This window comes from Arachis ipaensis, chromosome B1, assembly GCF_059453495.1.
Source record: "Arachis ipaensis isolate K30076 ecotype BB chromosome B1, ASM5945349v1, whole genome shotgun sequence".
Lineage (NCBI taxonomy): Eukaryota > Viridiplantae > Streptophyta > Magnoliopsida > Fabales > Fabaceae > Arachis > Arachis ipaensis.
In genome coordinates this window covers 59,024,723-59,043,025 of record NC_142436.1, presented here as the reverse complement: position 1 = coordinate 59,043,025, position 18,303 = coordinate 59,024,723, and the positions used below count along the sequence as shown (strand labels likewise).

Genomic DNA, 18,303 nt, shown 5'->3' with positions numbered 1-18,303 from the left:
AAGCTTAGAGTGGATGTTCAAACCTTCAGACAGAAAGAAGGTGAATCCCTCTATGAAGCTTGGGAGAGATACAAGGAACTGACCAAAAAGTGTCCTTCTGACATGCTTTCAGAATGGACCATCCTGGATATATTCTATGATGGTCTGTCTGAATTAACTAAGATGTCATTGGATACTTCTGCAGGTGGATCCATTCACCTAAAGAAAACGCCTGCAGAAGCTCAAGAACTCATTGACATGGCTGCTAACAACTAGTTCATGTACACTTCTGAGAGGAATCCTGTGAGTAATGGGACACCTCAGAAGAATGGAGTTCTTGAAATCGATACTCTGAATGCCATATTGGCTCAGAATAAAATATTGACTCATCAAGTCAATATGATTTCTCAGAGTCTGAATGGAATGCAAGCTGCATCCAACAGTACTCAAGAGGCATCTTCTGAAGAAGAAGCTTATGATCCTGAGAACCCTGCAATAGCAGAGGTGAATTACATGGGTGAACCATATGGAAACACCTATAATCCCTCATGGAGAAATCACCCAAATCTCTCATGGAAGGATCAACAAAATCCTCAACAAGACTTTAATAATGGTGGAAGAAACAGGTTTAGCAATAGCAAACCTTTTCCATCATCCACTCAGCAACAGACAGAGAACTCTGAACAAAATACCTCTAATTTAGCAAACTTAGTCTCTGATCTATCTAAGGTCACTCTGAGTTTCATGAATGAAACAAGGTCCTCCATTAGAAATTTGGAGGCACAAGTGGGCCAGCTGAGTAAAAGGATCACTGAAACCCCTCCTATTACTCTCCCAAGCAATACAGAAGAAAATCCAAAAGGAGAGTGCAAGGCCATTGAAATGACCATCATGGCCGAAACTACAAAAGAGGAGGAGGACGTGAATCCCAAGGAGGAAGACCTCCTGGGACGTCCAGTGATTAATAAGGAGTTTCCCTCTGCGGAACTGGTGCACGAAATTGTGATGTCCAGGCTCAAACTATTCCTGACACGTGAGCAACTTGGTACGCGTAATCGTGATTACACATTCATAATTTGTCACAACTTCGATACAACTGACCAGCAAGTGCACTGGGTCGTCCAAGTAATACCTTACGTGAGTAAGGGTCGAATCCCACGGAGATTGTTGGTATGAAGCAAGCTATGGTCACCTTGTAAATCTCAGTCAGGCGGATATAAAATGATTATGGAGTTTTCGAATAATAATTAATAGAATAGGGATAGAGATACTTATGTAAATCATTGGTAGGAATTTCAGATAAGCGAATGGAGATGCTTTTCGTTCCTCTGAACCTCTGCTTTCCTGCTATCTTCATCCAATCAGTCTTACTCCTTTCCATGGCTGGCTTTATGTGATACATCACCATTGTCAATGGCTACTTTCGGCCATCTCTCGGGAAAATGATCCAATGCCCTGTCACGGCACGGCTAATCGTCTGGAGGCATCACCCTTGCCAATGGCTTCATCTTATCCTCTCAGTGAATAATATGCTCACGCACCCTGTCACGGCACGGCTATTCATCTGTCGGTTCTCGATCATGCTGGAATAGGATTTACTATCCTTTTGCGTCTGTCACTAACGCCCTGCAATCGCGAGTTAGGAGCTCGTCACAGTCATCCAATCATTGAATCCTACTCGGAATACCACAGACAAGGTTTAGACCTTCCGGATTCTCTTGAATGCCACCATCATTCTAGCTTACGCCACGAAGATTCTGGTTAGGAGATCTAAGAGATATTCATTCTAGCTTACTTCATGTAGAACGGAAGTGTTTGTCAGGCACGCGTTCATAAGGGAGAAGGATGATGAGCGTCACACATAATCATCACCTTCATCACGTTCTTGGGTGCGAATGGATATCTTAGAAGAGAAATAAGAAGAATTGAATAGAAAATAGTAGTACTTTGCATTAATCTTTGAGGAACAGCAGAGCTCCACACCTTAATCTATGGAGTGTAGAAACTCTACCGTATGAAAATACATAAGTAAAGGTTCAGGCATGGCCGAGATGGCGAGCCCCCTAAAACGTGATCAATAGTCTCCTAAGATGAACAATGGATTACAACTGAGACCAAAGATTCCTAATACAATAGTAAGAGGTCCTATTTATAATAAACTAGTCACTAGGGTTTACATGAGTAAGTAATTGATGCATAAATCCACTTCCGGGGCCCACTTGGTGTGTGCTTGGGCTGGGCTTTGAGTGTTACACGTGTAGAGGTCCTCCTTGGAGTTGAACGCCAGCTTTTGTGCCAGTTTGGGCGTTCAACTCTGGTTTTGGCTCCTTTTCTGGCGTTGGACGCCAGATTTGGGTAGAAAGCTGGCGTTGAACGCCAGTTTACGTCATCTATTCTTGGCCAAAGTATGGACTATTATATATTGCTGGAAAGCCCTGGATGTACACTTTCCAACGCAATTGAAATCACGCCATTTTGAGTTCTGTAGCTCCAGAAAATCCACTTTGAGTGCAGGGAGGTCAGAATCCAACAGCATTAGCAGTCCTTCTTCAACCTCTGAATCTGATTTTTGCTCAAGTCCCTCAATTTCAGCCAGAAAATACCTGAAATCACAGAAAAATACACAAACTCATAGTAAAGTCCAGAAATGTGAATTTAACATAAAAACTAATGAAAACATCCCTAAAAGTAACTAGATCCTACTAAAAACATACTAAAAACAATGTCAAAAAGCGTATAAATTATCCGCTCATCACAACACCAAACTTAAATTGTTGCTTGTCCCCAAGCAACTGAAAATCAAATAGGATAAAAAGAAGAGAATATACTACAAATTCCAAACTATCAATGAAACAGAGCTTCAATCATATGAGCGGGACTTATAGCTTTTTGCCTCTTGAATAGTTTTGGCATCTCACTTTAACCATTGAGGTTCAGAATGGTTGGCATCTATAGGAATTTCAGATTTCGAATAGTGTTATTGACTCTCCTAGTTCAGTATGATGATTCTTGAACACAGCTTCTTTATGAGTCTTGGCCGTGGCCCTAAGCACTTTGTTTTCCAGTATTACCACCGGATACATAAATGCCACAGACACATAATTGGGTGAACCTTTTCAGATTGTGACTCAGCTTTGCTAAAGTCCCCAATTAGAGGTGTCCAGGGTTCTTAAGCACACTCTTTGTTTTTGCTTTGGACCTTGACTTTAACCGCTCAGTCTCAAGTTTTCACTTGACACCTACACGCCACAAGCACATGGTTAGGGACAACTTGGTTTAGCCGCTTAGACCAGGATTTTATTCCTTTAGGCCCTCCTATCCACTGATGCTCAAAGCCTTGGGATCCTTTTTATTTGCCCTTGCCTTTTGGTTTTAAGGGTTATTGGCTTTTTGCTCTTGCCTCTTGGTTTTAAGAGCTTTTGGCTTTTTCTACTTGCTTTTTCTTTCTATATATATATTTTTTTTTTGCCTTTTTTTTTTTTTGCAAGCTTTGTTCTTTGCTGCTTTTTCTTGCTTCAAGAATCATTTTTATGATTTTTCAGATTATCAAATAACATGTCTCCTAGTCATCATTCTTTCAAGAGCCAACATATTTAACATTCTTAAACAACAACTTCAGAAGACATATGCACTGTTCAAGCATACATTCAGAAAACAAGAAGCATTATCACAACATCAATATAATTAAACTAAGTTCAAGGATAAATTCGAAACTCATGTACTTCTTGTTCTTTTGAATTAAAACATTTTTCATTTAAGAGAGGTGATGGATTCATAGGACATTCATAACTTTAAGACAAAGTTACTAACTACTAATGATCATGTAATGAAGACACAGACATAGATAAGCACATAACACGAAAAACAGAAGAAATAAGAACAAGGAATGAATCCACCTTAGTGATGGTGGCGTTTCCTTCTTGAGGAACCAATGATGTCCTTGAGCTCTTCTATGTCTCTTCCTTGTCTTTGTTGCTCCTTCCTCATTGCTTTTTGATCTTCTCTTATTTCATGAAGCATGATGGAGTGCTCTTGATGTTCCACCCTTAGTTGTCCCATATTGGAACTCAATTCTCCTAGGGAGGTGTTAATTTGCTCCCAATAATCTTGTGGAGGAAAGTGCATTTGAGGCATCTCAGGGATCTCATGGAAATGAGCTTCTTGCGCCTCTTGAGCTCCATGACTGGGCTCTCTTGCTTGCTCCATCTTTTTCTTAGTGATGGGCTTGTCCTCTTTAATGAGGATATCTCCCTCTATGTCAATCCCAGCTGAATTGCATAGGTGGCAGATGAGGTGAGGAAAGGCTAACCTTGCCATAGTGGAGGACTTGTCAGCCACCTTGTAGAGTTCTTGAGGTATAATCTCATGAACTTCCACCTCTTCTCCAATCATGATGCTATGGATCATGATGGCCCGGTCTATAGTAACTTCAGACCGGTTGCTAGTGGGAATGATTGAGCATTGAATGAACTCTAACCATCCTCTAGCTACAGGCTTGAGGTCCAATCTTCTTAGTTGAACCGGCTTGCCTTTGGAGTCAATCTTCCATTGAGCTCCTTCCACGCCTATGTCCATAAGGACTTGGTCCAACCTTTGATTAAAGTTGACCCTTCTAGTGTAGGGGCGTTCATCTCCTTGCATCATGGGCAAGTTAAACGCCAACCTCACATTTTCCGGACTAAAATCTAAGTATTTCCCCCGAACCATTGTAACATAGTTCTTTGGATCCGGGTTCTTACTTTGATCATGGTTCTTGGTGATCCATGCATTAGCATAGAACTCTTGAACCATTAGGATGCCGACTTGTTGGATGGGATTTGTTAGAACTTCCCAACCTCTTCTTTGAATTTCATGTCGGATCTCCGGATACTCATTTCTTTTGAGTTTGAAAGGGACCTCGGGGATCACCTTCTTCTTGGCCACAACATCATAGAAGTGGTCTTGATGGGCTTTGGAGATGAACCTTTCCATCTCCCATGACTCGGAGGTGGAAGCTTTTATCTTCCCCTTCCCCTTTCTAGAGGATTCTCCGGTCTTAGGTGCCATCAATGGTAATGGAAAAACAAAAAGCTTATGCTTTTACCACACCAAACTTAGAATATTGCTCGCCCTTGAGCAATAAACAAAAGAATAGAAGAAGAAGAAGAAGAAATATGGAGAGGGAGAGGGAGATGTGGTTTCGGCCAAGAAGGGTGTAGAGGGTGTGTTGTGTGAATTTGATGAAGAATAGAGGGCTTTATATAGGGAAAGGAGGGGGGGTTAAGGTTCGGCCATATGGGTGGGTTTGGGTGGGAAATTGGTTTTGAATTTTGAAGGTAGGTGGAGTTTATGAGGTAGGTTTGTGGGGAAGAGTGGATGGATGTGAGTGGTGAAGAGGTGATGGGGAAGAGTGTTTGGGGTGATTGGTGAAGGGTTTTTGGGGAAGAGTGTTTATGGGGTTGTGTGAAAGAGAGTGGTGAGAAGAAGTGAGTGGAGGTAGGTGGGGATCCTGAGGTGTCAAGGCATTTACATCCCTGCACCAATTTAGGCATGTAAAATGCCCTTGCACACAACTCTGGGCGTTCAGCGCCAGGTTGGTGCCCATTTTGGGCATTCAACGCCCATTTGCTGCCATTTCTGGCGTTGAACGCCAGAACCATGCTTGTTCTGGGCGTTTAGCGCCAGGATGCTGCCCATTTTAGGCGTTCAGCGCCAGAACCATGCTCTGTTCTGGCGTTTGAACGCCAGACAGATGCTCCTCCAGGGTGTGATTTTTCTTCTGCTGTTTTTGATTCCGTTTTTGATTTTTTTGTTTATTTTGTGACTCCACATGATCATGAACCTATAAAGACATATAACTAAGAAAAATATAGTTAGATAAATAGAAATTGGGTTGCCTCCCAACAAGCGCTTCTTTAATGTCAATAGCTTGACAGTGGGCACTCATGGAGCCTCACAGATGTGCAGAGCTTTGTTGAGACTCTCCAACACCAAACTTAGAGTTTGGATATGGGAGTTCAACACCAAACTTAGAGTTTGGTTGTGGCCTCCCAACACCAAACTTAGAGTTTGACTGTGGGGGCTCTGGTTGACTCTGCTTTGAGAGAAGCTTTTTCTGCTTCCTCTCCATGGTTGCAGAGGGAGATCCTTGAGTTTTAAACACAAGGGTGTCCTCATTCCATTGAAGGACTATTTCACCTCTGTCAACATCAATCACAGCTCTTGCTGTGGCCAGGAAAGGTCTTCCTAGGATGATGGATTCACCCTTTTCCTTTCCAGTATCCAGGACTATGAAATCAGCAGGGATGTAAAGGCCTTCAACCTTTACTAATACGTCCTCTACTTGTCCATAAGCCTGTTTTCTAGAGCTGTCTGCCATCTCTAATGAGATTTTAGCAGCTTGCACCCCATAGATTCCCAGTTTCTTTATTACAGAAAGGGGCATGAGGTTTATTCCTGAACCAAGGTCACACAAAGCCTTAAAGATCATGGTGCCTATGGTACAGGGTATTATGAACTTTCCAGGATCCTGTCTCTTCTGAGGCAATGTCAGTTGATCCAGATCACTTAGTTCATTGATGAACAAGGGAGGTTCAACTTCCCAAGTATCAATGCCAAATAATTTGGCATTCAGCTTCCTGATTGCACCAAGAAACTTGGCAGTTTGCTCTTCAGTAACATCCTCATTCTCTTCAGAAGAGGAATACTCATCAGAGCTCATGAAGGGCATAAGGAGGTTCAATGGAATCTCTATGGTCTCTAGATGAGCCTCAGAGTCCTTTGGTTCCTCAGAGGGAAGCTCTTTATTGATCACTGGACGTCCCAGGAGGTCTTCCTCCTTGGGATTTGCGTCTTCCTCTCCCTCTTTGGGTTTGGCCATGGTGCTTATGTCAATGGCCTTGCACTCTCCTTTATTCTCTTCTGTATTGCTTGGGAGAGTACTTGGAGGGATTTCAGTGATCCCTTTACTCAGCTGGCCCACTTGTGCTTCCAAATTTCTAATGGAAGACCTGGTTTCATTCATGAAACTCACAGTGGCCTTAGATAGATCAGAGACTAGATTTGCTAAATTAGAAGCATTTTGTTCAGAGTTCTCTGTCTTTTGCTGAGTGGATGATGGAAAAGGTTTATTATTGTTAAACCTATTTCTTCCACCATTATTAAAGCCTTGTTGAGGCTTTTGATCCTTCCATGAGAAATTTGGATGATTTCTCCATGATGAGTTATAGGTGTTTCCATAAGGTTCACCTAAGTAATTCACCTCTGCTATTGCAGGGTTTTCAGGATCATAAGCTTCTTCTTCATAAGAAGCCTCTTGAGTACTGTTGGATGCAGCTTGCACTCCATTCAGACTCTGAGAAATCATATTGACTTGCTGAGTCAATATTTTATTCTGAGCCAATATGGCATTCAGAGTATCAATCTCAAGAACTCCCTTCTTCATAGGCGTCCCATTATTCACAGGATTCCTTTCAGAAGTGTACATGAACTGGTTATTTGCAACCATGTCAATGAGTTCTTGAGTTTCTGCAGGCGTTTTCTTTAGGTGAATGGATCCACCTGCAGAAGTGTCCAGTGACATCTTTGATAGCTCAGATAAACCATCATAGAATATATCCAGGATGGTCCATTCTGAAAGCATGTCAGAAGGACACTTTTTGGTCAACTATTTGTATCTTTCCCAAGCTTCATAGAGGGATTCACCTTCTTTCTGTCTGAAGGTTTGAACATCAGCTCTAAGCTTGCTCAGCTTTTGAGGAGGAAAGTACTTGGCTAAGAAAGCCGTGACCAGCTTATCCCAAGAGTTTAGGCTGTCTTTGGGTTGAGAATCCAACCATAATCTAGCTTTGTCTCTTACGGCAAAAGGGAAAAGCATGAGCCTGTAGACTTCAGGATTTACTCCATTAGTCTTAACAGTATCACATATCTGCAAGAATTCAGTTAAGAACTGAAAAGGATCTTCAGATGGAAGTCCATGAAACTTGCAGTTCTGCTGCATCAGAGAAACTAATTGAGGTTTCAGCTCAAAGTTGTTTTCTCCAATGGCAGGAATGGAGATGCTTCTTCCATGTAAATTGGAATTAGGTGCAGTAAAGTCACCAAGCATCTTCCTTACATTATTATTATTTTCGGCTGCCATCTCTTCTTCCTGTTCGAAAATTTCTGAAAGGTTTTCTCTGGATTGTTGTAATTTAGCTTCTCTTAATTTTCTCTTCAGAGTCCTTTCAGGTTCTGGATCTGCTTCCACAAGAATGTTCTTATCCTTGCTCCTGCTCATATGACAAAGAAGAGGGCACAGAAAAAAATAATAATAATAATAATAATAGAGATCCTTTATGCCACAGTATAGGGATCCCTGTGTGAGTAGAAGAAGAGGGGGAGACAAAGAATGTAATATAATGGAAGAACCACAACTGTGAGGATGGCAGAGATGTGAGATGAGATGTTAGGATATGAACGAATAAATAGAATAAGATGGGGGAGGGATAATTTTCGAAAATTATTTTTGAAAAGGAGTTAGTGATTTTTGAAAATAGTTTTTGAAAAATTGTTAGTATTTTTTCAAAAATTTTTTAAAATTAAAAATAATAATAAGAATAATTAGTTAATTAAAAAGAAATTTTTGAAAAAGAGGGAAGATATTTTCGAAAATTAGAGAGAGAGAGCTAGTTAGGTAGTTTTGAAAAAGTTAAGAAACAAACAAAAAGTTAGTTAGTTAGTTAAAAGAAATTTTGAAAAGATAAGAAGTTAGGAGGTTAGAAAAGATATTTTGAAAAGATATTTTTGAAAAAGATAAGATAAGAAGATATTTTTGAAAAGATATGATTGAAATTAGTTTTGAAAAAGATTTGATTTTTAAAATCTCAATTAATGACTTGATTCATAAGAAATCACAAGATATGATTCTAGAACTTAAAGTTTGAATCTTTCTTAACAAGCAAGTAACAAACTTCAAATTTTTGAATCAAAACATTAATTGTTATTGTTATTTTCAAAAATTTGTGATAAAAATAAAAAAGATTTTTGAAAAATATTTTTGGAATTTTCGAAAATAACTAAGAATTTTGAAAAAGATTTGATTTTTGAAAAAGATTTTGAAAAAGATAAGATTTTCAAATTGAAAATTTGATTTGACTCATAAGAAACAACTTGATTTTAAAAATTTTTGAAAAAGTCAACTCAAATTTTCAAATTTGATGAGAGAAAAAGGGAAAGATATTTTTTTTTTATTTTTTTGAATTTTTATGATGCAAGAGAAAAACACTAAAAATGATGCAATGCATGAAATTTTTAGATCAAAACAATGAATGCATGCAAGAATGCTATGAATGTCAAGATGAACACCAAGAACACTATGAATGTCAAGATGAACACCAAGAACATATTTCTGAAAAATTTTTGATGCAAAGAAAACATGCAAGACACCAAACTTAGAATTCTTTAATGCTTAGACACTAAGAATTCAAGAATGCATATGAAAAACATGAAAAGACACAAAACAAAAAATCATCAAGATCTAACAAGAAGACTTACCAAGAACAACTTGAAGATCATGAAGAACACTATGAATGCATGAAATTTTCGAAAAATGCAATATGCATATGCAAGTGACACCAAACTTATGATATGACTCAAGACTCAAACAAGAACACAAAAATATTTTTGATTTTTATGCTTTTCTAATTTTTTTTGGATTTTTTTCGAAAATTATATGAAAAAGAAAAAATAAGGATTCCAAAATTTTTAACATGAATTCCAGGAATCTTGCATTCTTAGTCTAAAGCTTCAGTCCAGGAATTAGACATGGCTCACTAGCCAGCCAAGCTTTCAATGAAAGCTCCGGTCCAAAACACTAGACATGGCCAATGGCCAGCCAGGCTTCAGCATGTAATTCAGATATGACATGCCTGACATACCCTACAGTCGTATAAGAGCTGATGGTTGGAAGCCTCAGTCCAAAAGAATTTAGACATGGCTTTACAGCCAGCCAGGCTTCACATGCTTTATGAAACACTAGAATTCATTCTTTTAAAAATTTTGAATAAATTTTTGAAAACATTTTTATTTTTTTTTATTTTTTTTTCTTCAAAAACAGATGAGAAAATTTTGAAAAATTTTTGAAAAATTTTTGAAAACAAAACAAAAAGAAAATTACCTAATCTGAGCAACAAGATGAACCATCAGTTGTTCAAACTCGAACAATCCCCGGCAACGGCGCCAAAAACTTGGTGCACGAAATTGTGATGTCCAGGCTCAAACTATTCCTAACACGTGAGCAACTTGGTACGCGTAATCGTGATTACACATTCATAATTTGTCACAACTTCGATACAACTGACCAGCAAGTGCACTGGGTCGTCCAAGTAATACCTTACGTGAGTAAGGGTCGAATCCCACGGAGATTGTTGGTATGAAGCAAGCTATGGTCACCTTGTAAATCTCAGTCAGGCGGATATAAAATGATTATGGAGTTTTCGAATAATAATTAATAGAATAGGGATAGAGATACTTATGTAAATCATTGGTAGGAATTTCAGATAAGCGAATGGAGATGCTTTTCGTTCCTCTGAACCTCTGCTTTCCTGCTATCTTCATCCAATCAGTCTTACTCCTTTCCATGGCTGGCTTTATGTGATACATCACCATTGTCAATGGCTACTTTCGGTCATCTCTCGGGAAAATGATCCAATGCCCTGTTACGGCACGGCTAATCGTCTGGAGGCATCACCCTTGCCAATGGCTTCATCTTATCCTCTCAGTGAATAATATGCTCACGCACCCTGTCACGGCACGGCTATTCATCTGTCGGTTCTCGATCATGCTGGAATAGGATTTACTATCCTTTTGCGTCTGTCACTAACGCCCTGCAATCGCGAGTTAGGAGCTCGTCACAGTCATCCAATCATTGAATCCTACTCGGAATACCACAGACAAGGTTTAGACCTTCCGGATTCTCTTGAATGCCGCCATCATTCTAGCTTACGCCACAAAGATTCTGGTTAGGAGATCTAAGAGATATTCATTCTAGCTTACTTCATGTAGAACGGAAGTGTTTGCCAGGCACGCGTTCATAAGGGAGAAGGATGATGAGCGTCACCCATAATCATCACCTTCATCACGTTCTTGGGTGCGAATGGATATCTTAGAAGAGAAATAAGAAAAATTGAATAGAAAATAGTAGTACTTTGCATTAATCTTTGAGGAACAGCAGAGCTCCACACCTTAATCTATGGAGTGTAGAAACTCTACCGTATGAAAATACATAAGTAAAGGTTCAGGCATGGCCGAGATGGCCAGCCCCCTAAAACGTGATCAATAGTCTCCTAAGATGAACAATGGATTACAACTGAGACCAAAGATTCCTAATACAATAGTAAGAGGTCCTATTTATAATAAACTAGTCACTAGGGTTTACATGAGTAAGTAATTGATGCATAAATCCACTTCCGGGGCCCACTTGGTGTGTGCTTGGGCTGGGCTTTGAGTGTTACACGTGTAGAGGTCCTCCTTGGAGTTGAACGCCAGCTTTTGTGCCAGTTTGGGCGTTCAACTCTGGTTTTGGCTCCTTTTCTGGCGCTGGACGCCAGATTTGGGTAGAAAGCTGGCGTTGAACGCCAGTTTACGTCATCTATTCTTGGCCAAAGTATGGACTATTATATATTTCTGGAAAGCCCTGGATGTCTACTTTCTAACGTAATTGGAAGCACGCCATTTCGAGTTTTGTAGCTCCAGAAAATCCACTTTGAGTGCAGGGAGGTCAGAATCCAACAGCATCAGCAGTCCTTCTTCAACCTCTGAATCTGATTTTTGCTCAAGTCCCTCAATTTCAGCCAGAAAATACCTGAAATCACAGAAAAACACACAAACTCATAGTAAAGTCCATAAATGTGAATTTAACATAAAAACTAATGAAAACATCCCTAAAAGTAACTAGATCCTACTAAAAACATACTAAAAACAATGTCAAAAAGCATATAAATTATCCGCTCATCAGGAACCAAAGGAATCTGAGACTCATCTAGAGACCATAGAGATTCCATTAAACCTCCTTATGCCCTTCATGAGCTCTGATGAGTATTCCTCTTCAGAAGAGAATGAGGATGTTACTGAAGAGCAAGTTGCCAAGTTCCTTGGTGCAATCATGAAGCTAAATGCCAATTTATTTGGTAATGAGACTTGGGGAGATGAACCTCCCCTGTTCACCAATGAACTAAATGCATTGGATCAACTGAGATTGCTTCAGAAGAAACAAGATCCTAGAAAGTTCCTAATACCCTGTACCATAGGCACCATGACCTTTGAGAAGGCTCTATGTGACCTTAGGTCAGGAATAAACCTCATGCCACTCTCTATAATGGAGAAACTTGGAATCTTTGAGGTACAAGCTGCTAAAATCTCATTAGAGATGGCAGACAATTCTAAAAAACAGGCTTATGGACAAGTAGAGGACATATTAGTAAAGGTTGAAGACCTTTACATCCCTGCTGATTTCATAATCCTAGATACTGGGAAGGATGAGGATGAATTCATCATCTTTGGAAGACCCTTCCTAGCCACAGCAAGAGCTGTGATTGATGTTGACAGAGGTGAATTAGTCCTTCAATTGAATGAGGACTCCCTTGAGTTTAAAACTCAAGGACATCCTTCTGTAAACATGGAAAAGAGGCACAGTAAGCGTCTCTCAAAACAGAGTCAACCAGAGCCCCCACAGTCAAACTCTAAGTTTGGTGTTGGGAGGCCATAACCAAACTCTAAGTTTGGTGTTGAACTCCTATATCCAAACTCTAAGTTTGGTGTTGGAGAGTCTCAACAATGCTCTGAACATCTGTGAGGCTTCATGAGAGCCCACTGTCAAGCTATTGACATTAAAGAAGCACTTGTTGGGAGGCAACCCAATTTTTATTTAATTATATTTTTATTAGTTATATGTCTTCATAGGTTCATGATCATGTGGAGTCACAAAAACAACTGAAAAAAATTGAAAACGGAATCAAAAATAGCAGAAGAAAAATCACACCCTGGAGGAGGATCTTACTGGCGTTTAAACGTTAGTAAGGAGCATCTGGCTGGCGTTCAACGCCAGAACAGAGTATGGATCTGGCGTTGAACGCCAGAAACAAGCAGCATCCTGGCGTTCAGACGCCAGAAATGTACACTAAGGAAGAGTTGGCGCTGAACGCAAGAAACAAGCATCTGGCTGGTGTTCAACGCCAGAAATATGCTGCATCTGGGCACTGAACGCCCAGAACAAGCATCAATTCGGCGTTTAAACGACAGAATTGCATGCAAAGGCATTTTACATGCCTAATTGGTGCAGGGATGCCATTCCTTGACACCTTAGGATCTGTGGATCCCACAGGATCTCCACCTTTCCTCCTCATAATCCTAGTTTCTTCCACATCTTCTTCTTCATCTATTCTTTCTTCTCCTGCTCGAGGGTGAGCAACATTTTAAGTTTGGTGTGGTAAAAGCATTGCTTATTTTGCTTTTTCATAACCATTGATGGCACCCAAGGCCAGAGAAACCTCAAAAAAAAAAAAGAGAGAGAAGAGAAAAGGGAAGACAAAAGCTTCCACCTCCAAGTCATGGGAGATGGAGAGATTCATGTAAAGGATTTATAGCTCAGTGGTAGAACATTTGACTGCAAATCAAGAGATCACTGAGATACCTCAGGGGATACATTTTCCCCCACACAATTATTGGGAGCAACTAAGGGTGGAACATCAAGAGCACTCCATCATCCTCCATGAAATTAGAAAAGATCAAAAATTAATAAGGAAGGAGCAACAAAGACAAGGAAGAGACATAGAAGAGCTCAAGGACATCATTGGTTCCTCAAGAAGGAAACGCCACCATCACTAAGGTGGATTCATTCATTGTTCTTAAATTCTCTGTTTTTCATTTTCTTTATGTTAAGCGCTTATCCATGTTTGTGTCTTATTACATGATCATTAGTATTTAGTAACTATGCCTTAAAGTAGTGAATATGAATCCATCACCTCTCTTGAATGAAAAATGTTTTTAATTCAAAAGAACAAGAAGTACATGAGTTTCGAATTTATCCTTGAACTTAGTTTAATTATATTGATGTGGTGACAATACTTTTTGTTTTCTGAATGAATGCTTGAACAGTGCATATGTCTTTTGAAGTTGTTGTTTATGAATGTTAAATATGTTGGCTCTTGAAAGAATGATGACAAGGAGACATGTTATTTAATAATCTGAAAAATCATAAAAATGATTCTTGAAGCAAGAAAAAGCAGTGAATACAAAGCTTGCAGAAAAAAAAATGGCGAAAAAAAATAGAAAGAAAAAAAAAAGCAAGCAGAAAAAGCCAAAAGCTCTTAAAACCAAGAGGCAAGAGCAAAAATCCAATAATCCTTAAAATCAAAAGGCAAGGGTAAATAAAAAGGATCCCAAGGCTTTGAGCATCAGTGGATAGGAGGGCCTAAAGGAATAAAATCCCGGCCTAAGCGGCTAAACCAAGCTGTCCCTAACCATGTGCTTGTGGCGTGAAGGTGTCAAGTGAAAACTTGAGACTGAGCGGTTAAAGTCAAGGTCCAAAGCAAAAAAAGAGTGTGCTTAAGAACCCTGGACACCTCTAATTGGGGACTTTAGCAAATCTGAGTCACAATCTGAAAATGTTCACCCAATTATGTGTCTGTGGCATTTATGTATCCGGTGGTAATAATGGAAAACAAAGTGCTTAAGGCCACGGCCAAGACTCATAAAGTAGCTGTGTTCAAGAATCAACATACTGAACTAGGAGAATCAATAACACTATCTGAACTCTGAGTTCCTATAGATGCCAATCATTCTGAACCTCAATGGATGAAGTGAGATGCCAAAACTATTCAAGAGGCAAAAAGCTACAAGTCCCGCTCATCTGATTGAAGCTATGTTTCATTGATAGTTTGGAATTTATAGTATATTTTTTTCTTTTTATCTTATTTGATTTTTAGTTGCTTGGGGACAAGCAACAATTTAAGTTTGGTGTTGTGATGAGCGGATAATTTATACGCTTTTTGGCATTGTTTTTAGTATGTTTTTAGTAGGATCTAGTTACTTTTAGGGATGTTTTTATTAGTTTTTATGTTAAATTCACATTTCTGGACTTTACTATGAGTTTGTGTATTTTTCTGTGATTTCAGGTATTTTCTGGCTGAAATTGAGGGACTTGAGCAAAAATCAGATTCAGAGGTTGAAGAAGGACTGCTGATGCTGTTGGATTCTGACCTCCCTGTACTCAAAGTAGATTTTCTGGAGCTACAGAACTCAAAATGGCGCGCTTTTAATTGCGTTGGAAAGTAGACATCCAAGGCTTTCCAGCAATATATAATAATCCATACTTTGGCCGAGTTTAGATGACGCAAAAGGGTGTTGAACGCCAGTTCTACGCTGCAGTCTAGAGTTAAACGCCAGAAACACGTCACGAACCAGAGTTGAATGCAAAAAACACGTTACAACTTGGCGTTCAACTCCAAGAATGACCTCTCCACGTGTAAACTTCAAGCTCAGCCCAAGCACACACCAAGTGGGCCCCGGAAGTGGATTTATGCATCAATTACTTACTTCTGTAAACCCTAGTAACTAGTTTAGTATAAATAGGACTTCTTACTATTGTATTAGAAATTTTTTTGGAAGATCCTGGATTGTATTTTTGATCCTGTGATCATGTTTTGGGGGCTGGCCTCCCGGGCATGCCTGAACCTTCATCACTTATGTATCTTCAACGGTAGAGTTTCTACACTCCATAGATTAAGGTGTGGAGCTCTGCTGTTCCTCATGAATTAATGCAAAGTACTACTGTTTTTCTATTCAATTCAACTTATTCTGCTTCTAAGATATTCATTCGCACTTCAATATGAATGTGATGAGCGTGACAATCATCATCATTCCCCCACGAACGCGTGCCTGACAACCACTTCCGTTCCACCTTAGATTGAATGAGTATCTCTTAGATCTCTTAATCAGAATCTTCGTGGTATAAGCTAGATTGATGGCGGCATTCATGAGAGTCCAAAAAGTCTAAACCTTGTCTGTGGTATTCCGAGTAGGATTCAGGGATTGAATGACTGTGACGAGCTTCAAACTCGCGAGTGCTGGGCGTAGTGACAAACGCAAAAGGAGGGTGAATCCTATTCCAGTATGATCGAGAACCTCAGATGATTAGCCGTGCTGTGACAGAGCATTTGGACCTTTTTCACAAGAAGATGGGATGTAGCCATTGACAACGGTGATGCCCTTACATAAAGCCAGCCATGGAAAGGAGTAGGACTGATTGGATGAAAACAGCAGGAAAGCAGAAGTTCAGAGGAACGAAAGCATCTCTATACGCTTATCTGAAATTCTCACCAATGAATTACATAAGTGTTTCTACCTTTATTTTCTATTTATTTATTATTTTCGAAAACTCCATAATCAGTTATTATCTGCCTGACTGAGATTTACAAGGTGACCATAGCTTGCTTCATACCAACAATCTCCGTGGGATCGACCCTTACTCACGTAAGGTTTTATTACTTGGACGACCCAGTGCACTTGCTGGTTAGTTGTGCGAAGTTGTGAAGTTATGCTTGGACCATGGTACTGTGCACACGTTTTTGGAGCCATTACCAGGGAGAGAACGAACAACAAATTTTACAACCTCAGAGTAACAATTTTGCATGTATCACGAATCCCACAGGGATTGATTGGTCAAGCAACTTTAATTGGAGGAATATTCTAGTTAAGCTAAGCAGAAATTTGGGTTGAGAATTGCAGGAAATTAAATGGCGGGAAAGTAAATGGCAGAAAATAAATGACGGAAAGTAAATTACAAAATCTTAAATGGGGAATGGGAGTTTAGCATGAAGGTAAATAGCAGAAAGTAAATAGAATGGGTAAGATCAGAAATGGGGAGTTCATTGGGCTTAGGAGATGTTGTATTCTCCGGATCAAGTTCATTTTCATCTCTTCCTCAATCAATGCATTCATTGATCTCCTTGGCAATCTTAAGTGATTGAATTCCAATTCCTTGGTAACTCAATCTCTCAAATCAGATCAATAGCCAATTCCTTGGTCTAATTGCTCATGAGAAGAGATGAAGTATGGTCACTGATTATACGACATGTATTTCCAAATCAAAGTGTTGGTAGGATTATATGTCACTATATCCATCCAAACCCCAATTTGGTCCAACATGAGAAAACATTTCTAGCATGATCTCTTCATTCCTCTTCCAAGGTTCAGAAGAGATCCAAGTATGAATAGCTTCTTTCACAAGACAACTATCCAATTGGATGAAGATTGAAAGCTTTCTAGTAAAAATCAAAAGAAAAGAGAGAAGAAGAATAATGAAAACTAATATTGATCCATCAAATTACAACAGAGCTCCCTAACCCAATGAAAGGGGTTTAGTTGTTCATAGCTCTGGGAATGAAAAGCATAGATGGAGAGTACATTCTGAAAGTTAAACTAAAAGTTGCAGAGAAAGTAAAATACAGAAAGTGATTCTAATAATGCCCCCCTTTTCCCAAAAGCTCCCCTCTAGTTCAAAGTTCTCCCTATTTATACTGTTATTCTGATCTTCTAGTTGGCTCTTCAAGTCTTGGATATGGGCCTTTGGATCTTGAGTTGAAGCAGTTATCTTCTTCAGTGGGCTCAGCTTTACTTGCAGAGAGAAAGTGTGAAGTAGGCAGGGATTCTAGCTTAGGACATTAGTAGCGTTAACGTTAAGTAAAAGTGTGGGTTCGAGAACGTTAGTGGCAATCACCTTTTTCACTAACGTTCCAATCCCAAGGATGATCCACGTTAACTTCAACGTTAGTGGCATCAACGTGACCACTAACGGTGCCTCTTGGTCCTTCGTACACGTTATTGGGACTTACTTTTTCCAATAACGTTGAGAATCCTCCTTTCTCCCTACGTTAGAGTTCATGTTAGTGTGGCTAACGTGACCCTTAACATAGGCTTGCCACATCTTCGAGAATGTTAGTGACACTTACCTTTGCCACTAACGTTCCAAAATGCCCCTACTTCCCACGTTAGAGTTCATGTTAACTAGGTTAACGTGGCTTCTAACGTGGTATTGCTAGCCATTTCCAACGTTAGTGACAAAGGTGAGTGTCACTAACGTTGGCTCATTATCCCTTTTACTCACGTTAGCTTCCACGTTAATGTAGTTAACGTGGGAGTTAACGTGGCTCATAGTGGCTCATCCCAACGTTAGTGACAAAGGTGAGTGTCACTAACGTTGGTAATTCTTTGCTTCCTCCACGTTAGATTTCATGTTAACTGAGTTAACGTGGCAACTAACGTGGCTCAAAGTGGCTTAGCTCAACGTTAGTGACAAAGGTGAGTGTC

At 39.6% G+C, this 18,303-nt stretch overlaps 2 non-coding genes across 2 annotated transcripts; one reads left to right on the top strand and one right to left on the bottom strand.

Moving 5' to 3' along the window:
* LOC148576717 (small nucleolar RNA R71) lies at positions 1–108 on the bottom strand. The gene has a single exon (XR_015904429.1). It is a non-coding gene; the product is annotated as a small nucleolar RNA R71 (small nucleolar RNA).
* Positions 109–7,594: 7,486 nt separating this feature from the next.
* On the top strand, positions 7,595–7,702 carry LOC148576716 (small nucleolar RNA R71). The gene has a single exon (XR_015902979.1). It is a non-coding gene; the product is annotated as a small nucleolar RNA R71 (small nucleolar RNA).
* The last annotated feature ends 10,601 nt before the right edge of the window (positions 7,703–18,303 follow it).